General features: G+C 48.1%; 1 long non-coding RNA gene across 1 annotated transcript in view; it reads left to right on the top strand.

Annotated features, from left to right (window-relative positions):
• Positions 1 to 21,313, top strand: part of LOC126068368 (uncharacterized) — a 95,973-nt gene extending 74,660 nt beyond the window's left edge. The window contains exons 5-6 of the long non-coding RNA XR_007515650.1: positions 20,186 to 20,400; positions 20,858 to 21,313. This is a non-coding gene — a long non-coding RNA (uncharacterized LOC126068368). The remainder of the gene's footprint in view (positions 1 to 20,185; positions 20,401 to 20,857) is intronic.
• The last annotated feature ends 678 nt before the right edge of the window (positions 21,314 to 21,991 follow it).

Raw genomic sequence — 21,991 nt, 5'->3', positions numbered from 1 at the left:
TTCCCTATAGGGATGGAAGCCCAAGACTGTGGATCTTATATGCTTGGCTGGAGCTGGTTCTGTATTTTCATTCCAGTATAGGGAAGTCCAGAAAGGATTTTTCCTCCCTGGATTGTTAGTAGCTGCTTCTCTCAGGCCAGGAGAATGGGTTAGAGGAAAAAAAAACCTGGGCGAGCAGGAGCATTTCACTCCCTGGCCGAGAAAATACCAATGTTAATGAAGCCGCCTGGGACAGGGAGGGTAGGGATCAGATAGATAGGAGAGAGTAGCATCCAGCGATATAGACAAAGTTACTTATCTTGCTTGGTGGTGACTGTTTTATCTGAGAGGCGTGTAGCCTGTGTGCACTGGCTGGGTCAAGATTGCCCCCGAGGATCAGGCCTGCGTTCGTTCTGTGCTTGTGCCCCCTCAGAAGCCATGGTCAGCTCCTCTGCTCCTAGTCCAAAGCCCAGCACCAAGGTTTCCTGACTGGGACACTGCACTCCAGGCTCCAAAACCAGTCATTGCTTCCTGGTGATTTATCCTCCTATAAGCCACATCACTGTGCAGCCTGCGTGTGCTGACTGGGTTTCCCCCGAGGTTACTTCAGGGGGCTAGGGCTGTGTCCTGTGCTTGCACTGTCTCAGGAAGCTGTGCTCAGCTCCTCTGCACTTAATGCAAAGCCCGGCGCCAAGGTTTTCTGACTGGGACGCTGGCTCCAGGCTCCAGGCTCCAAAAACAGTTGCTGCTTCCCTGTGGTTGCTTGTTCTCTTTTCAGCTGTGTCAGTGTGCAGCCTGCTTGCATTGGCTGAGTCTCTACTGAGGTTACCCCAGGGAGTTAGGGATTAGGGCTGTGTCCCATGCTTGCCCCGTCTCAGTAAGCTGCAATTAGCCCCACCACTCAGCACCAGGGAACCACAAGGGCTCAAGGCTATGGCACGGGACACGGGTTCCAGAAGCAGTCGCTGCTTCAGGGTGTGGGTTGTCACTCAGGTCAACTCTTTAGATCTGTGTTTGATGGTCAGGGTTCCTAGATTGTCATGTATGTGATCGATTCACTTGTTTTTCCAAGTCTTTGTTGCAAGAGGGATCCGCAGTAGCTCCTGGAACCTAGTCAGCCATGTTGGTCCTGACTCCGACCTTTCTTTTTTTTAATTTTTATTGTGCTTTAAGTGAAAGTTTACAAATCAAGTTAGTCTCTCACACAAAAATGTGTATACACCTTGCTACATACTCCCGGTTGCTCTCTCCCTAATGAGACAGCCCGCTCCCTCCCTCCAATCTCTCTTTTCATGTTAATTTTATCAGCTTTGAACTCCATCTACCCTCTCATCTCCCCTCCTGGCAGGAGATGCCAATATAGTCTCAAGTGTCCACCTGATCCAAGAAGCTCACTCCTCACAGGCATCCTTCTCCAACTCATTGTCCAGTCCAATCCCTGTCTGAAGAGTTGGCTTTGGGAATAGTCCTGTCCAGGGCCAACAGAAGGTCTGGGGGCCATGACCACTGGTGTCCTAGTCTCAGTCAGACCATTAAGTCTGGTCTTTTTATGAGAATTTGGGGTCTGGATCCCACTGCTTTCCTACTCCCTCAGAGGTTCTTTGTTGTGTTCTGTGTTTATGACCTGATTTTGAGGGTTTCATCATCCTGTTTACTCCCTCTAAATATACTCATTTTTCTCTCTCCCTCCTGAAACATAACCATGAATTGAACACTATGCTGTGTGGGGAGGGGATGAGGGGGAAGAAGAGGGCATCTAAACAACACAGACAAAACAGGACTATCACTTTTCTCTTTCTAGATTCTACATTGCCATTCATGCAGACCAACATCAAATTTGCCTCACTGCCTAGGTTGTTTTCAACTCACAATATCTTGCTATCCATGAAAATCTTCATGTGTTTTTAAACTACTTTTTTCAAAGTGTAAGTGGAGTCTTCTAAGTGTTCATTAAGATCTATTTTCTCTTTCTTCTATACTAGTTAGGTGCTTGGCTACTCAACTAGAGATGACATTTCCCAGCCTCCCTTGCAGGTAGATATTGTCATGGAGTATAAGAGGATAAGCAGAAACATATATCCGCTAGTGAATACCCGTTGCTGTCAAGTTGATTCCAACTCACCCCGACCCTATAGGACAAAGTAGAGCTTCCTACAGGGTTTCCAAGGAGCAGCTGGTGGATTCAATCTGCCAACTTTTTGCTTACCAGCCAATTTCTTAATAACTATGGTTTAGCAGTCTCATTTTCTAGTCATCTCAGGAGTTTAGATATATTTCTGAACTCATTTTAGACTATCTAGGAAATTTTCTATAATCTCTTCACCAGTTTGGATCTTAGTCTCTCAGTATTCCCATTCCAAAGTCTTAAGAGAAAGTCCAGTTGGGCCAGCTCAGCCAACAGAGTCATAGGTCAGGTGTCCACTCTGGTTCAGTCATCTGTGGTCGAGACGACAGAGTCTTGAGATAAAACTATGAGAGCCTAAATTCACGTCTTCGAGTGACGATGAGAGGCAATTTCAGATAAAAGCATGGGGCTAAGCATGAACTCTTAATCACACAGAGTTTCTGGAACTGCAAAGTCAAGGACCAGATCTTAGGTTACACATCTATACCTAAGCACTGACAACTGAGGAGACCCAGTGTGCAAAATTGCATGAGACTGTAAGAACTGGATGGTGCCCAGCTACTATGACCAAACATTTTGAGCAAAGAGCCTAGAGAATCCTGATCAAAACAGGTAAATGCAGAAAAGAATTTAAAATTCTCATGGAATCCAGACTTTCTGGAACCATGGAGGCTGAAACTAATGCTCTGAAATAATCTTTAAACCTTAAACCAATGCTGAACCCTGAAACTAATGCTCTGAAATAATCTTTAAACCTTAAACCAAAAAAAATCTCCTGAAGTCTTCCTAAGGGTAAACAATAGCCTAGCTTAAGTAGTAAAAATGTCTGCTTTGAGCATTGTGCTCTTTCAAGGACTATATGGGATCAAAGTAACAACAGCAACTCAAAAGATTAGATAGGAACTTCAGGGGGCAGTGAGTTTATGTTAATGTGGGAGGGACAACTCAGAAACAGAGAGTGAGAATAGTTACACAACTCAAAGAACATAATCAATGTTACTGAATTGTGATGAATTGGTGTATGTTTTGCTGTACATATTCTCAACAACAATATAAAATTTTAAAAATGATATTGTGGTGCCAGGAAATATGGATGGAGCACACTGACCACCTCAGCTGTGGTAGATCAGCTGTTCCCTGAGTTCATGGTCCCCACAGCCCTCAGCCCAGCAATTCAGTCCCTCAGGTAGTTTGGATGTATCTATGGAGCTTCCATGGCCTTGTCTTGTACAAGCTGTTCTGGCTTCCCAGTATTGTGTACTCTCTTAGCTTCACCAAAGTTACCACTTATCTGTTGTCTATTTAGTGTTTTTCCATTTCCACGCTTCCCCCACCCCTTGTAACAATCAAAGATTGTTTCTTTTTGTGTGCAAACCTTTTTATGAGTTTTACAGTAGTGGTTTCATACAATATTTGTCGTTTTGTGGTTGACTTATTTCACTCAGCATAATGCCCTCCAGATTCATTCATGTTATGAGATGATTCACAGATACATCATTGTTCTTTATCATTATGTAATACTCCATTGTGTTGACACACAATATTAACCATCAGAGTCCACCACTTGTGAACTTAGCACCTGTACACATCTCCCCAAACCATACATAATCTCTAAATAAAGACAATTACAAAATCATACTTAGTCTTAACATGATGTAACTAACACGTGATTAATTGAAAATGCACTAGCCCCATTTACATCTTATATTTTGTAAGAAAAAAGCAAAAATATTTGATGCACACATACAAAGCAGAAATACTCATAACAATTACAGTCCTCGTTTCTGCAACTGGTCACGTGGACGTAAGTGGTATTTAGAACTACCTTCTTCCAACACCCATTCCATATTCCCTTTGCCCTCAGCAAGCACCTCACCAGATCATGGTTTTTTGCCTGGTGGCATGACCCAAATCTTCATTCCTGAAGGTTCTGGGCCATTAGTAGCCCTGTCAGAATTGAGTTACTATAGTTTTCCATTGACTTTAATCACAGGACATGCTAGTACTAAGAGATGCCCTAAGGGATCTCCTGCGTTCCAGGCACGCTCCTCTTTATCCCCATTACGTAATATCAATCTGATTTCCTCTTGGTAATCAGGATCAATCACACCAGCCAGTATGGTAACTCCCTTCTTTGCCTTTTGATCCAGTTGCTAGGTGGCATTCTTAGCTTCCAGTTCAATGGAATCAGTGATGTGTCTCCAGGTGGGCGCATTCCTCCCTTTGGAACTAAGACCTCCATACTGAAGAGCATAAGATCATGGGGACAGGAAGTGAAAATCTTGTGAGTGGGTCACTAGGGGTAATAGTGAGTGGTGCCACTCCCATTTCCACTTCTTGATTTTTGGACCCATGAATCCTGGTTACGGAAGAAACAGCACCATATATTGGATGCTAGTTTAAAGCATATACAGCCTCCTGGAGAACACTACCCCAACTCTGCAAGGTATTGTCTTCTAGCTGGTGCATAGTGGTGTCTTTAGGAGTCCATTCCATCATCCTATCAAGCCAGCTGCTTCAGGATGATGAGGAACATGGTAAGACCAGTGAATTCTATGAACATGGGCCCACTGCCATACTTTATTTGCTGTGAAGTGAGTCTCTTGATCAGAGGCAATGCTGTGTGGGATAACAATGATGGTGAATAAGGCATTCTGTAAGCCCACAGATGGTGGTTTTGGCAACATTGCTCAGGGAAGACAAATCCATATCAGAGTAAGTATCTATTCCAGTAAGAACAAATGCTGCCCTTTCCATGATGGAAGTGGTCCAATGTAGTCAACTTGCCACCAGGTTGCTTGCTAAGCATCTTGAGATATGGTGCCATATTAAGGACCCAGTGTTGACCTCTGCTGCTGGCAGATTGGGCACTTAGCAGTGGCTGTTGCCAAGTCTGCCTTGGTGAGTGGAAGTCCATGTTGCTGGACCCATGCATAACCTCCATCTCTGCCACCATGGCCACTTTTTTCATGAGCTCATTGAGCAATGATGTGACTGGCTGGGGAAAGAGAATGACTGGTTTTCACAGAACGCATCATCCTATCCACTTGATTGCTAAAATCACCCTCTGCTGAGGTCATGCTTTGGTCAGCATTCACAAGGGGCACATGTATATTTACTTCTTTGGCTCATTCAGAGAGGTCTGTCCCCATACCTCTTCCCCATAAATCCTGGGCTGCAATTTTCCAATCATATTCCTTCCAAGAACCTGACCATCCAGCCAAACCATTGACCACAACCCTTGAATCAGTATACAATTGCACATCTGGACGTTTCTCCTTCCAGACAAAGTGAACAACCAGGTGCACTGCTAGAATTTCTTCCTTTTGGGAGGATTTTCCTTCACACTGTCCTTCAGGGAGGTCCCAAAAAGGGGTGTAGTGCCGCCGCTGTCCATTTTTGAGTGGTGGCTGAATATTGCACAGAGCCATCTGTAACCAGGCACAAGTTTTCTCTTCTCTAGTCAACCGATCGTAAGGAACTCCCCATGAGGCCATAGGTGCATGCTGGGAGATGGAAGGTAGTGTGACAGGAGTGGAGGCCAAGGGCATTTGGGACATTTCCTCATGCAGCTTGTGCCTTCAGGTCCTGCTCAGGCCCAATCTTGTATTCACCACTTCCATTTAATGATGGAGTGCTCCTGTGCATACTCTGTGGGTCAGACAGCATCCAGTTCATGATGGGCAGCTCAGGCCACATGGTGACTTGGTGGCCTGTGGTTAAGCATTCAGTCTCTACTAAGGCCCCAGAACAAGCCAAAAGCTATTCTCAAAAGGAGAGTAGTTATCTGCAGAGGATAGCAAGGCTTTGTTCCAAAATCCTAAGGGTCTGTGTTGCAGTTCACCAGTAGGGGTCTGCCAAGGATTCCTGACAGCATCGCTATCTGCCATTGACACTTCAAGCACCATTGAATCAGCAGAGTGGGAGAGTGGCTTCTCTTGTTCTCGGCCCCGCTCAAAACTAGCAGCTTTTAGAGTCACTTGATAAATAGGCTAGAGTAGCAAACCTAAATGAAGAACATGTTGCCTCCAAAATCCAAAGAGGCCTCCTAGGTGTTGTGCCTCCTTTTTCGTTGTGGGAACAGCCAGGTGCAATAAATAACTTGTCCTTCACTTTAGACGGAATATCTCGACATGCCCCATACCACTGGACCCCTAAAAATATTACTGAGGTGGAAGGTGCCTGAATTTTTGTGGGATTAATTTCCCACTCTTTGGGAGCAGGCAAATGCTTTACCAATAAGTCCAGAGTCATTGATACTTCTTCCTTACTAGATTCAATCAGCATAATGTCATCAACGTAGTGGGCCAGTGTGACATCATATAGAAGGGAAGGACGATCGAGGTCCCTGCTGACTAAATTATGACATAGGGCTGGAGAGCTCATGGAGCGCTGAGGTAGGCAAGTGGAGGTGTATTGCTGGCCTTGCCAGCTGAAGGCAGACTTCTGATGGTCCTTCCAAACAGGCATGGAGAAAAAGGCATTAGCCAGTTCAGCAGCTGCACACGAGTTACCAGGACATGTATTAATTTGCTCAAGCAATGAAACTACATCTGGAACAGCATCTGCAGTTGGAGTCACAATCTGGTTAGGTTTTTGATAATCTACTGTTCTCCAAGGTCCATCTGATTTTTTCACAGGCGAAATAGACGAGATGAATGGGGGATGTGGTGGGATGCACCACCCCTATATCCTTCAAGTCCTTGCTGGTGGCAGTAAGGTCTGCAATTTCTCCAGGAATGCAGTATTGCCTTTGGCTTACTGTTTTCCTAGGTAGGGGTAGTTCTAATGGCTTCCACTTGGCTTTTCCTACCAAAATGACTCTTTCTCCATTTGTTAGGGATTCAGTGTGGGGTTTCTGCTGGTTATTGAGTATATCTATTCCAATAATGTATTCTGGAACTGGAAAAAGTCACTACGAGGGGATTTGGGGACCCATTGGACCTACTGTGAAACAAACATGAGCCAAGACTCCATTAATAACCTAACCTCTGTGTGTGTCCCACTCTGACTGGTGGGCTACAGTGCTGTTTTGGGTCTCCTGGCATTTGTGTCAGCTCAGAGCTAGGATCCAGTAACCCCCCCAAAAGTCTGATTATTTTCTTTTCTCCAATGAAAAGTCACTCTCATAAAAGGTTGTAGACCCCTTTGGGGAAGGGTAGGAGAGAGATTAACTGTATAAATTTTTGGCAGTGTATTTGTGTCCTTCCTCCTGAGGACTTGGCCTTCCCTTCATTCAAGGGGTTGTGCGTCTTTAAATTCACTCTAGTATGGGAGTTGACTGAGGACCATTCAAGTTAGACTGCTGCTCACCTAACCAAGAATTCTCCTATTTCTACAGATCAAGTAAATATTTAGTAGGTTTCCTATCTATTTGACTCCTAGGGACACAGTGACTAAGTAGTCATAAGTCCATATGAGTCAGACTATTCTGATTACTGCTTTGACTCTGTTGTCCATTACTGTAACTATGCCCACCTTGTCTTTCTCGATTGAGTGCCGCCACTTGGCCCCTACTATCACAGGGTCCAATCAACCCAATTGTATTGAGGTGTCTAAATTCAGTTAGGGCAGTTCCCACTCTCAGATCTGACTTATATAAAATAGCAATCACAGCAGCCTTCAAGGATGCTGGATTTCCCTTCACAAATTTGTTCCTCACATTTGTGGTAAAAGGTGTGTTCTTTGGGCATTCCATGTGTGGGTCTGTGGGTTTAACCTAATAAATCCACCTCAGCATGCCTTTGAATACCTTCTTCTACAGTATATCAGGGCAGGTCTAGTACTTCAACTTGATTTAGTGTAGGCCACTGTGTAATCCGTGCTTCAGCAACCCAAACAAATGAACTATTAGATCTTTCCCTAACTTCTTGAGGTGAAACACTGAATGAAGAATCTGTGCTTAGTGGGCCCATATCAATAAAATTCAGACTGATCCATCTTTATGTTCCTTGCAGCATTATCCTGCACCCTTAATAACAATTCCCACACCTATTCCCCAGGTTCCTGTTTGTACATATTAGAAAAGTCAAGCAGTTCTCTTGGAGTGTAGCATACCTTGTCCTGCGTCACACTTTCTACTACATCTCTTTGGGGCTCGGTGGGACTTAATCTAGTTATAGGTCTAGAAGCCAGAATCAGTAGTCTGGAATTGTTTTGAGAACATTCAGCATTGTGTTGTAAAGCATCTGCCTGAGATGATGCCCCAGGCAATGGCTCAGGCAAGGGCTCTTTAGAGGCAGCTGGGCAAGGGCTAATTTCATTAGATGGAAGTGGAGGGGCTAATGCCTTTACTGGGCAGGGTGGTGTAGCAGACACACATGAAGTAATCTCTGCAGATGGAAGTGGTTCTATTGGCAGGAGTGTTTAAATGGAATTTAGGGGCTCAGTGTCTCCAGCTTTCTAACTATTTGCCCATATGTCCCCATCCTAAGTTTCAGGATCTCATTTCTTCCCAAACAATGCCCTTACTTTAACTTCAGACACCTCTCTAAGTTGGCAATTGAAGTGGAATTGTAATTCAGCCACTCTTACAATAAGACTCGGGTTTGGTTTTTGGCAATATCAGCAGTGTTGCTACAAGAAATAAGGCTTTCCTTCAAAGCACAAGTGGACACTTTGAGGTCGTTTATGCGGCACTTGAGCTTTGACACTGAAGCCCCGAGATCGTCTCTTTCTTTCACCAGTTTGTCAAGTGCAAGTAGGACCAACCAACCAGCTTCCTTATACTTCTCATTATGAGAAAATTATTGAAAGGTATCATATATGCCATCACCCAGAGCCTCGCCTTTCACCAATACCCGATCTATTGGTGGTGATAATTTGCATATTTGAATTGCCACCTCATGCCATGAATTAGCAGTGCCCTCTTTACTACTGAAAGCAGAGTCATCAACATCTTTGAGACTAACCAGACTTGAAAACTAATTTAGAAAACTCATCCTTACAATTTTGTTTCTCTAGAACCACTCTCGGTACCAAATGTCTTAGGCTGGGTTCTCTAGAGAAGCAAAACTAGTCAAGTTTATAAATATGTATATGGAGAGATTTACATCAAGGAAACAGCTTACATGATTGTAGAGTTGCAAGTCGGTGGATCAGCATAGAGGCTTCTCCTGATTCATGTATCCACAGGGGCTGGCAAACCCAAGATTAGCAGGCTGGAGAGCAGGGCTCCTGCTCACAGGCTGTGAAGGTTGATGAATCCCAAGATAGCAGGTAAGCTGCTAGCTCCAGTCCCAAGAACTGGAGGTCAGAGGAACGACAGACAGGTGCAGGATCCAGAATAAGCCAAGAGCCTCGGCAAGATGAGCAGAAGGAATTAGGTGGCAGAGGGTGAAGAGATAAAGGCTGAGCAGGGAGTGAGCCACCACAGGCTCTACCTGCACTGAAACCACTCAGAAGATTCCATTATGAGGGTGATCACATACCAAATTTCAACAGGGAAGTGATCAAACATCATACAACTGGCAAAACACAGAGAATCATGGCCCAGCCACGTTGAGACATGCAATCTTAACCATCACACATGCCCTTTGATTAAAATCAGTGGAAAATGACAGCAACTGAGTTCCAACATGACTACTAATGGCCCAGACCCTTTAGGAATGATAGGTTCGGCCACCCCACCAGGCAAAGAGCCACGACCAACTGAGATGCTTGCTTAGGCCAAAGGAAATGTGGAATGGGTGGTGGAAGAAGGTAGTTCTAAATACCACTTACGCTCACATGACCAATTGAGGAAACGAGAACTGTAACTGTTATGAGTATTTCTGCTTTTTATGTGTGCATCAAATCTTTTTGTTTTCTCAAGTTATAAAATATAAGATGTAAATAGAGCTAGTGCATTTTTAGCTGTATATGTGTTTATTGTATCATGTTAGGCAAAAGAATGACTTTATAATTGTCTTTATTCAGAGATTATATATGGTTTAAGGAGATGTGTACCAGTACCAAGTTGACAAAGGGTGAACTGTGATAGTTAAGAGTGTGTGTTAACTTGGCTGTACCATGATTCTCAGAGTTTTGGCAGTCATGTCATGTTGTGGTCACTTGCCTGTTGAGATTTCATATGTGATTGCCCCCATGGTGCCATACGATGTGAGTAGGCAATTGGTTGAAGAGGAGTTTCCTTGGGCATGTGTCCTGCATCCAATGTGCGCAGACGTTCTGGCAGGGCTCGGAGGGGTTTGCTCATTCTGGATTCTGCAGCTGGGTCCTGTTCACCTGACCTCCAGATTTTGGGACTTGAGCTAGCAGTTTACCTGTGGTCTTGCCTGCCAGTCTTGGGATTCGTTGACCTTCACAGCCTGTGAGCAACAGCTCTGCTCTCCAGCCTGCCGAACTTGGGTTCACCAGCACCTGAGGCTACGTGAATCAGGAGAGGCCTCTATCCTGACCCACAAACTTGTGGTGTTATGGCCTCTAAAACCGTGTGAGCCCTTTCCTAGATATAAATCTCTCTCTATTTTTTTTTTATATATATACATATTTATACACTTAACTGGTTTTGCTTCTTTAGAGAACGCTGCCTAAGGCAGAGCATTCACACGGGATACAAACACCTTCATTTATTTGGCCTGTTCAGAGAGGTCTGTCACATGCCATTTCTTCATACTTCCTTGACTTCAAATTTCCAATCATGTTCCTTCCACGTCCCTGTCTATCCAGTCAAACTATCGGCCACAACCCGTGAATCCGTGCACAATTGCATATCTGGCCATTTTTCCGTCCACGTAAAGCGAATACTCATGTGCACTGATTGAAGTCCTGCCCATTGAGAGGCTATTCCCTTACCAGTGTCCTTCAGGGAGGTCCCAGAAAGGGGCTGTAGTGCTTTGCTGCCACTGTCCACATTCAGATGGTGCCTGCATATCATGCAGAGGAACACCTGTAAACCAGACACCAGCTTTCTCTTCCTCAGTCAACTGATCATGAGGCCATAGATGAAGACTGGGAAAGGGCAGGTAATGTAACAGGAGTGGAGACCATGGGCATTGGGGCCATTTCCTCATGTGACTTACTTGAGCCTTCAGATCCTGCTCAGGCCTGATATCGTAGATACAACTTCCAATTACTGATGGAGTGCTGCTGAGCACATTCGATTTTATGACTCTGTGAGTCAGACAACACCCAGTTCATGATGGGCAGCTCAGGCCGCGTAGTAACTTGGTGTCCCGTGGTTAAGTGTTCAGTCTCTACTAAGGCCCTGTAACAAGCCAAAAGCTGTTTCTCAAAAGGAGAGTAGTTAAATGCAGATGATGACAGTGCTTTGTTCCAAAATCCTAAGGGTTTGCACTGTCATTCACCAGTAGGGGCCTGCAAAGACTCCAGACAGGACTCCAAACAGCATCTCTGTCTGCCACTGACACTTCCAGAACCATTGGATCTCCCAGATCGTATGGCCCAAGTGGCAGAGCAGCTTGGACATCAGCCTGAATCTGTTGCAGAGCTTTCTCTTATTGTGGGCCCTAGTCAAAACTGGCAGCTTTTCAAGTCATTTGATAAATAGGCTGGAGTAGCACATCGAAATGAGGGATATGATGCCTCCAAAATCCAAAGAGGCCCAACAAGTGTTGTGCCTTCTTTTTAGTTGTAGGAAGGGCCAGATAGATCAACTTATCGCTCAGTTTACAAGGAATATCTCAACATCCCCCACACGCTGGAGCCCTAGATTTTTCACTGAGATGTAGGCAGCTGGGTTTTTGTCAGAATAATTTTCCACCCTCTAGCATGCAAATATGTTACCAATAAGTCTAGAGTACTGATACTTCTTTCTTACTAGGTTCAGTCAGCATAATGCTGTTTATGTAATGGACCAGTGTGACGTCTTATGGAAGGGAAAAGTGATCAAGTTCCCTGTGAACTAAATTATCACATAGGGCTTGAGAGTTGATATACCTCTGAGATAAAATAGTGAAAGTGTATTGCTGGCCTGACCAGCTGAAGGCAAACTGCTTCTGGTGGCCCTTTAAAACAGGGATAGAGAGAAGTGCATTGGCCAGATTAATGGCTGCATACCGCAGAAAATGTATTTTTTTCAGGCCATATCCCCAAGGAAATTTCTCTTCCAGCAGATCGGCTGCTCACATCAGATCACAAAATGGAGGATGATTACATAATTTCTGCCAAATCCCTGAGAATCATGGCCTGCCCAGGTTGACATATAACATTAACCATCCCAGTGGTAATGAAAGTGTTCTAGAGTAGATAGTGCTGATGGTTGAATAGGATTGTGATAGTAGGTAACCCACTGCTATTACATACTTTCAAGCTATTAAAACAAAACTTTATTTAATGAGAAAACTACCAGTTAATATAGTATAAACTCTAAAGTATAAATTGAGCTGGAAAAATACTACAACAAAGCAAAAAAAAAAAAACCCACTTATGTGAGAAAAAGAAAATGTCTGGTTCTGAGGCTGATGGTCCCTGGCAGTGAATGAGGAGCTGCTGTGGAGGAGGCATGGCAAGTGGCTTCGCCTCTGGTGCCCAAGGCAGAGCTAGCAGTGGAGGACTTAATATTCTATGGGGCTCGAGTGTTGGAGTAGGAGCAGGATCGATATCAGCTGTTTGTCCATGAGCCAGTTAGAGGTGGCCCAGGATGGAAATCCGCCCCTCCAGCGGACTCTTTGTCCAGTGCCACTGCTGGACCTGGTGATGAAATAGCTGTTGCTCTAAGGACTTCCGGTGTTTGTGCAGGAGCAGGTGGTTGAGCAAGGAGTTCTGTAGGTGGCCCAGAATGGGAATCGAGCCCTCCATCAGGCTCTTCTCCTGGTGCCTGGGCTAGAGATCGAGATGGAGGGCTGTGGGCTACATTGAGCTCTGGTGTTGGTCAGGAACAGGAGCAGGACTGACATCAGCCAGTGGTCCAGGAGCCAGTTCTGGATGTAGCCCAGAATCTGATCTTCCAGGTGGCTCTCCATTTGCTGCCAGTCCTGGAGCTAGTGATGGTGTTCTGTGGAGCTCCAGTGTTAGTTCAGGCGCGTGATGGATCTCAGCAGGCTTTCCAGGAGCTCGTTATGGTCTTGGCCCAGGGAGAGAATCTGATCTTTCAGTAGGCTCTCTGTCGGGTGCCAGTGCTCGACTTGGTGATGGAGGACCTGTTGTTGTACCCAGCTCCAATGTTGTTGCAAGAGCAGGATCTGACTGAGGAAGTGGTCCTTGAGTCTGTTCTGGAAGTTGCCTAGGGTAAAAATCCAGCTCTCCTGCTGGCTCTCCGTCTGGAGATGGGATAGGTGGTGCTCTGTTGAGCTTCGGTGTTGGTACAGGATCAGGATCGACAACACAAGGTGGTCCAGGATCTGGCTCAGGCGGTGGCCCAGCTTAAGAATCTGAACGTCCAGTGGCCTATCCATCTGCTGCCAGAGCCAAAGCTTGTGACGGAATAGCTGGAGCTCTGTTGACCTCCTGTGGTGGAGCAGGAGCAGGATCCACATCAGCTGGTGGTCCAGTATCCGGTTCTGGAGGTGGCTGAGGATGGTAATCCACCTCTCCATCTCAGTCTCCATCTGATGCTGGTGATGGAGCTGGGGGAAGACCTGGATTACATCAAGCTCCAGTGTTGGAGCAGCAGCAGGAGCAGGATTGACATCAGCTGGTGGTCCGGGAGCCATTTCTGGAGGTGGCCCAGGATAGGGATCCACCCCTCCAGGCAGCTCTCCATCTGGTACCAGTGCTGGAGCTGATGACATAATAGGTGGTGTGCTGTGGAGCTCTGGTGCTGATACAGGAGCAGAATTTTCCCCAGGAGATTGTCCAGGAGCCGGTTCTTGGGGCAGAGTTAGCTCTTGAGCCTCTTTTATAATTGGCGCTGGCCCCGGCTCTGGAGCTGCAAGAGGAGAAAAGTTCACCAACTTGACTGCCTTTCCTCATGCCTTGCCAATGATGGAAAACACCCAGTGCCACGAAGAGAAGCCCATTCCCAAGAATTTCCACCCCAGGAAGTCTTCCCAGACTGTGGTCTACCACAGGAGGGTCTGAAGTTACTCAGATCCCCGGCTCAACCCCAGCCTCTGGGGGCCTTCCCATGTCCCCTTCACAAGCTCACATGCAGTCATGCCCAGTCTTCCTCACCCTCTGGCTCTGCCTCAGTGACCTCCATTTGATCCAGCCGTGCCAAGAGAAGTTGGGCATCGTGCTCTAGATGTGAGCCTGGCATGTTCACGTGCACATACTCCACCACGAGCTTTAGGCAGGGGAAGTCCGGGGGCTGATTGAAATCCTCCGAGTATTCCTTTAGCCATGTGCCCAGGATAAAAGAGATGGCGCTGGGGGTGGGTGGTGAAAAGCAGGGTCAGAAGCCTGGCTTTTCCCACCGCACTGCCCTCCCAGGGCACCCCTGCAAGGGGCGAGTCCCTCTGTCTACCCCTGTACCGTTGACCTCCCAAAGGTCAGCACCACCCTGTATCATGCCCTCTGGCTGCCCTGACGGTGGCAGGCCTGGTCACTGATGGGGCTAGCACAGAGCCTTGTCCCTGGGAACTCCCCATCAATGGTCTGTCCAACTCTCCCTCCTCGGGGAGCCTGAATTACATCCCTTTCTGTCCCCTGGCCCTCTCCGCACTGGATAGTAACACTCTAAGGGAATGGAGATGTGTGTCTGCATGTTCACCTCAGTAGTGCTCCAGGATTATCTGATGCTGGACGACACATGGAGACCATACCCTGATCCAGATGCCCAGGCCATAGGACCCCTCCTCTGGAGCGTGTGCACCAACGTGCTGCCTGGCTCTCTGCATGCATGTGAGGGCCTCTTCTCCCATGGAGACTGTTCTCCCCTGGGACAGGGGCCCCTCATGCAGCTGAGCACCCATGACTGGTGATCAGGATTTGGGAGCAATTTTCTCCACCCCCCGCTCCTCCTCCCCCAGCACCTCCTGTTTTGGGCCCCAAATAGGGGAGGGGGCAACAGGTGATGTGAGGGGATTGTGGGAAGATGAATTCTCTCAGGGGCATCTCTGAGCCCCCAGCCTCCCCTCTACTATCCAGGATGCCCAGGTTCCACTCCTAGCTCTCAGTGACTGCTTACGCCCTGCAGGGGGTGTCTCTAAACTCATCCCTCTAGTGGAATCTAGATGTGTGGGGCCCAGGGTCTGCCAGCCCCAATCCAGACACAGGCCCCCTAAAACCTCAGCCCCTCCTTCTCCACCCAAAGTCCACTCACCGTTTCAGCTGCTCCTGGGGCTCACCGTACTCAGCAGAATAGGGGTGGTTACATCCATACCTAGAGGTGGTATGAAGGTGTCACATCTAATGCAGTGTGGACACTACTTGCTTAAGATGTCTGGTGTTCCTGTCTGATTCTCGGGCTGGAGGCCCAGGAGGGCAGGGCTTCTTATCTGCTTTGTTCACTGAACAGTGCTAAATACCGAGAACTGTGTCTGCAACAGTAGGGGCTTCATGGATGACTGGTGAATGAGTGAACCCAACCAGCACCCTCCCAGGTATCTAAGAGTCCTGGTGCCCCTCTATCAGCCTACAGGGATCCCTGTTCTGGCTATACCAAGGACCCACTAAATGGAATCTCAGACTCCCCTTTACAAATGGGAAGTAGGTTTGCTCAAGGGTGCGTAGTCAGTGAGGGGTGAGGCAGAAAGCTTCTTCATGGGGGAGAGGAAAATAATAAATGTGAACATCCCAGGCCCTCCAGCACCCTTCATCTTAGAGCTGGGCTCCAGGTACACACTTCCTGTGGCTTATCCCATGTGGTCCTGACAGTAATTCTAGCTGATTGGACCTTTACCACCCCTCTTCTCAGGGAAGAAAACTGAGGCTCTGAGTAGTGAAGTGACATTCTCCAGACTCACAGCTGGTAGTAGGTAGAGTCCCCATTGGGCTATGGAGGGTGGGGCGCTCACCTTCGGAGAAGCTGGTCTAGGACCTGCTGGGTGGTGGCGTAGGTTCTGTAGGCTCCCAGAAAGATTTCAATGTAGGAGATGTCACCCTTTATGTAGGCGGGCACCAGGAGCTCCACCAGCTTCTCCAGTAAGCCTGCCTTGAAGGTTTTCATCACCCAGGCCTCATTCAGGTCTTCGTCAGAACCACAGACACACTGGGGTGGGACAGAGGAGGGACACACTGTCAGAGGCAGCCCCATGAACCACCAGGAGTGTTGTGGGCCCAGAGGTCAGACTAGGTACTCCGTCTCCCTCAGTGATCTGTGGCAGGAGGTGGGACACAAGTGCTTTTAGCAGCAAAGAGAACTCAGCTTTCCAAATAGGATTGGAGGTGGGGGATGATTACAAACATTAGGAACCTGAAGTGATTTTGTTAACGAAGTAACCATGGTATCTCCCTGAAGGAAGAGCAGTATCCCAGTGAGTCCTCACAAAACACCCCATTCCAGAGGTGTGAAAACAGAAGCTTGGTGACATCCATTGTCAACTCAAAGTCACCTGGTCAGAGCCCAGAACTGTCTGAAACTAGGGCTCCGTGAGGTTTCCTCTGTGCTAGGTGAGGCCTGCTCTGTTCCTGACTCGGAGGGGAAGGTCTGGTGCAAGCTCACTTCCTCCCAGATGAAGACAGTGCACAGAGCAGGCACCGATGAGGTAAGCAAGACACGGAATTTTCTTTCTGTACATTAAAGGGGGTTTTGAGCACCCAGATCCAGCCAAGGGTGTTAGCCTAGAGATCCTGGAGTGGCAGAAAGACCCCCACAGAACTAGGGATCTGAACAGATGGCTCAGGGAGGGCAAATGTGAATGGTTGGTAAAGGACTGAGAGGTGGCTCAGCTTCTCAGGGCCAACAAGTGCCTCAAAGCCACCCTGCAGTTGTGTTGGCCACCCTGACAGCAGATAGGGAAAATGGAAAAGAACCGTAACACCTGGAACAGGCTCAATGCAGAGACGCAGCCAGCATCACAATCTGCTGGGCCACGGGACTGCGACAGCTGTTTTGGGAAGGAGTCTGGCTGTAGTGATCCTAACTTGAAATGTGCACATCCTTCCCCCAGCATGCCACTCCTGGGAGTCTGTCCTGGGTGGGTCAGGATATGAGGACACGTGCTAGCGTTCCTGCAGCCCTGCTGAAAGGGCAGCAGAAGGAATCAGTCCAGGGCCAGCGGCAGTGAGAGACTCAGTCACTGTGGGAGCAGGCCTCTCTTCTGGAACATTCTACAGCAAGTCAGGATATAGCCTCTGACCTGAAAGGGTCACGTGTTGTGTTCCCCCAGATTGCAAGTTGTAGAAAAAGGTGTGTCATAGCCTGAGCCTTGTGCTCTAGGGTAAAAGAGTCCTGCTAAGTGTGATGCTGTGTGAAGCTGGGAGAAGGTGTGGAGGGACAGTCCAGCCGACTGCTGCCTGGGGCCCTGGGTTTGAAAGTTAAACACTAAAACAGCAGCAACGCGCAAAATATGCATGGGCTTACGTGAACAGTAACTTTGTAGCCGGACAGGGCAGGGAGGGCAGTGGCGGCGGCGGGGGGGGGAGGCTAATTACTTTGTGAGGAGTCTGGGGACCCTCAAGAGGGAAAGTCCTGGGAGGGACCTGAGGTCTACAGGAAGGTGTCTGGGCCGTAGGGCCTCCCTGGTCATCCTGGGTCTCTGGGTGGGGTCGCCACTCCCCTCCCCCCTCACTCACCCAGAACCTGTGCCAGCCCTTCCTGGTCCCTTTCTTAGGGTAGACCGAGTAGGTGACGCCATTCTCCTTTTCCTTGGGGATCTCCTGCGGGGAGTTCTGCAGAGACAGTGCCGGCAGCGGCCAGGGAGGCATCAAGAGTCCGTGCTGCCTCCTTCTCTCTCTGCCCCTCAAGCCCTTGTGCCTCCGAGGAGCTCCCAGTTCCCCCATGCTGGGCGGGCTGGACTGTGGGCAGCACCATCCAGCCCTGACCAAGTCCACGGATAAAAAAATCAAGCTCTGAGTATTGCAGCAGGATCTGGCAGAAGCTGGGCTGGCACAGGGTCAGCAGTGGCCCAGGCAGGCCAGCAGCTAGGGCTGCACATTGACTGCCACACTCAGGGTGAGCGGGATCTCAGAGAAGGTCCAGGTGAGAGTGCTGACTCAGCCTGTGACCCCAACAGTCCCTCCCTAAGGCCTGGTCTGAACTGGAACCTCTGGGTAGACTTACATCCCACTGTTCTGTCTGATCAGGGGGATCGAGACAGGGAAGTGAAAGAGGTCTCCACATTTACCACCCCAGCCCCCAGCCTCCCCAAGGCACCCAACCTGATGGACTAGGCCCAGCCACGGACAGACTCAGGCCCATGAACCCAGTATGGTGAGAGGCTGTGGGGGTGGAGTGCTTGGGGTTGCCCTCAGTGTGTGCTAGTCCTGAAGCAGCAGCCCCATTTTCATCATCCTCATTATCACTCCTCCCCTCCCAGACCTCCCCAGATCACATGGCATCTCCTTCCCTGACCCCCACCATCTCTCTCCCAAATGGACCCTGCCTCAGCTAACAACTTTCTGCCTCATCAGTTCTATCCACATTTCTTCCCAGCTCCCATTACCAGGGACCCCATGAGGGCAAGGGCTGGCATGGCCAGGGAGATGCTATGCCCTGGGGGGGGGGGGGGCTGCCCAGGTGGGATCACAGTGATGGCCTGGCCTGAATTGGCAGCCCTGGGCCACCCTGTGTTACCTTTGGATTCTTTTTGGTAAATGGCCTGAGCTTCCGTGGTTGGGGGATGAGCCCATGTCTCAGCCTTGGTGAAAGTGTCGAACTCCTGGGTCTTCCAAGCTTTGATACACGGGAAGATGAGAGACAACAAGAAAACATGTTCCTAGTTTGAGTGTCTCCACTCAAGTGAGCTGGGTAGGGGCCAGGTTACCAGGGTTCCAAATTCTATGTAGTCTGTTGTCAAGGAAGTGAGGTCATGTCCTGGATCTTCTGACTTGGGCCTGATGTCAGTTAAGACCTCCCCAAAGTCCCCCAGGGCTGCTGAATGCTCACCTGTCCCCATGCCATCTCCATAACTGTACACAGTGACACCAACACAACCCTCCCCCTCCCCCCTAAAACCTGGGGAAGGCCTGGGTGAAGCCAGGGCCCCAGCTTTGTGCAGGCAGAGCTGGGTTCAGACAAAGCTCATCCCTCTCAATCAGTTTGTGACCCTGGACAAGTCTTTGTGCTGCCCAGAGCGTCCCCAGTCCCCATACCCACACAATAGGGATCATTCTAGCTAGCATCTTCTTCCTAGGGACATCAGCAGGTATATGTGAGATAACATCTATAGAACCCGTGGGCTGGCATTACCTGTAGCTAATCAGGGGTGGATTATCTAATAGGCAAGGTAAGCATAGGGCTTACCTGCTTACCAGATCATCTGTAGTGAACATTTTCACCTTTTCATATTTTTCCACCACATCTAATACTCTGCTTCTAGGTATGGCTGGCATCTGCCTCTCCCCACCCCATAGCACCTTCCTACAGAATCAATGCCTCTTCAAATTTACAATTCCTGACGGGGGCAGATGACCCTGTAAGCAAGGCAAGCACAGGTCTACTTGTGCTTACTTACTAATCTGTAGTGAAAAATTTCACATGGGCTTTGCCACATCAAAGATGTGGTGATCACCATGCTTACCTTACCTATTGCATAATCTGCCCCTGTAGGTAATGCACAAACTCAGAAATGGAAGAATTTCAAGCAGGGGTGGGAAGCAGCATGGAGTAGATCCCCAAACAGGGCTCGGTTCTGGTGGTGTGAGCTTGGGAAAGTCCCTTCCCCTCTTGACCTCAATTCCCAGTGTGCACTAGGAGGGGGTTGGAATGAAATGAACGTCAGATATTGTCACCCTCTGCATAAAACCTTCCAATAACTTCCGTTACATTTAGAATCTAACCCAGTGCCTCATCTCAGACTTGGGGGTAGGCAGCCTGCACGATGGCTCCCAAGAATCCTACCTCCTGGTCTCCACATCCTGTGTGGCCCCCTCCCCTCAGTGTGGATTGGACTCAAGGATTCGCTTCTCAAGAATGTTGTTCTTGGTGTTAGGTGCCACTGAGTCGATTTCAACTCATAATGACCCCATTTGGGGCAATGTTTCTTGGCTCTGTTTTATTCTCTCTCTCTCTCACTGTCTGTCTGTCTCTCAGTCATCTCTCTCTCTGTCTGTCATTTATTTCTCATCTCCCCCCAGGAAGCAGCTGTGATGTATGACCTGCACATGGAGAGACTCATGTGACAAAGAGCTGAGGGAGGGTCCTGATCAACAAAGAGGAAATGAGGCCCCTAAGTCCAGCAGCTCTCAGAGTCCTGCTCATAACATGGAAGTGAATAGGGAGCAGATCTCCTGAGTCAGGACTCAGTTGAGACAACCACCACAGGCTCCTGAGAACTTGGGGCAGTTCCCAGGTAAGCCATGCCTAGATTCCTGGTGCACAAAGACTGCGTGCTGTGTGCTGTTGTGAGTCATTACTTTTGGGGGTGTTGTTATCACAGAGCAGGAGATAACTCCTCCAGCCCACTAGGTCATGGGTCCTCGATCTGTCCTCCTTCTCCCTGCCTCCTCTCCTCCTCAGCTCCCTCTAGCCATACTGGCTGCATTTCAACCCTCCCTCTAGACAAACTCATGTCTGCCTTCCAGCCTCTGCACCAACTGCATCTTCTCCCTGGTACACTGTACCCGGACTCGTGCAGGGCTGGTGCCTCCTGTCATTTCATCACACATAAATGTCACCTTAGTAAGGCCTTTTGGACCACACCCTAGCCTTATCTCACAGCACCCTGCTTTATTTTCTCTATAAAATATGCTCTTTTCTTTGCATGTATTTGTTTTCATTCTTTTACCCATCTTCATGTTTCCCTACAGATTGTGACCTCCTGGGGACAGGGACCACATGGGTCATTTTCAGAACCAGCTCCTGGACCACCTGCTGATGTTGATCCTGATCCTGCACTAACTCTGGAGCCCCACAGTCCACCAACTATTCTGTCACCAGCTCCATCACCAGCATCAGATGGACAGGCAGCTGGAGGCGTAGATTTCAATCCTGGGCCACCTCCAGAAATGGCTCCCAGATGACCTGCTGATGTCGATCCTGCTCCTGCTCAACATAAGAGCTCTATAGAGCACCAGGTCCTCCATCTCCAGCTCTGCCTGGGTCACCAGAGGTTGAGTTATTTCCCACACCTCCTCCACAGCCACCCCTCATTCACAGCTAGGAAACATCAGCTCCAGAACCAGACTCTTTCTTCAACGCACCTGAGTGGGAATTTTTTTGGTTTTGTCATAGTATTTTTCCAGGTCATTTTATACTTTATACTATTTTAACAGATAGATTTCTCATAGAATAAAATGTTTTAATAGTTTTAAAGTGTGTAGTATAGTGACTTTATGTACTTTTACAATCTTATTCAACCATCATCAGTATCTACTTCAGAACATTTTCATCGCCACTGTGATGGTTAATGTTATGTGTCAATCTGGTTAGGCAATGATTCTCAGGGGTTTGGCAGAAATTATGTAATCAGCCTCCATTTTGTGATCAGATGTGAGCAGCCAATCAGTTGGAAGAGGAGTTTCCTTGGAGGAGTGAACTGCAAATTCACACACCTCCTGGTACCTGGTATCCAGCCATTAATCTGGCCCATGCCTTTTTCTTCATCCTCGTTTTGAAGAACAGGACCCTCTCAGTGAATCACAGCACTGATCTGTAGGATTTTGGAACAAAGCCCTGCCATCCTCTGCAGATAACTACTCTCTTTTTGAGAAACAGCTTTTGGCTTGTTACTGGGCCTTAGTAGAGACAGAACGCTTAACCGTGGGCCAGCAAGTCACCCTGTGGCCTGAGCTTCCCATTATGAACTGGATGCTGCCTGACCCGCAGAGTTGTAAGGTTGGACTTGCCCGGCAGCACTCCATCATTAATTGAAGCAGTGTATACAAGATCGGGCCTGAGCAGGATGTGAGGGTCCAAGTAAGTTGCATGAGGAAATGGCCCAA

Source organism: Elephas maximus, chromosome 27 (assembly GCF_024166365.1).
Source record: "Elephas maximus indicus isolate mEleMax1 chromosome 27, mEleMax1 primary haplotype, whole genome shotgun sequence".
In the NCBI taxonomy this organism is placed as follows: domain Eukaryota; kingdom Metazoa; phylum Chordata; class Mammalia; order Proboscidea; family Elephantidae; genus Elephas; species Elephas maximus.
Note: the sequence above shows the minus strand (reverse complement) of the source record. Positions and strands in the feature narration are given on the sequence as shown.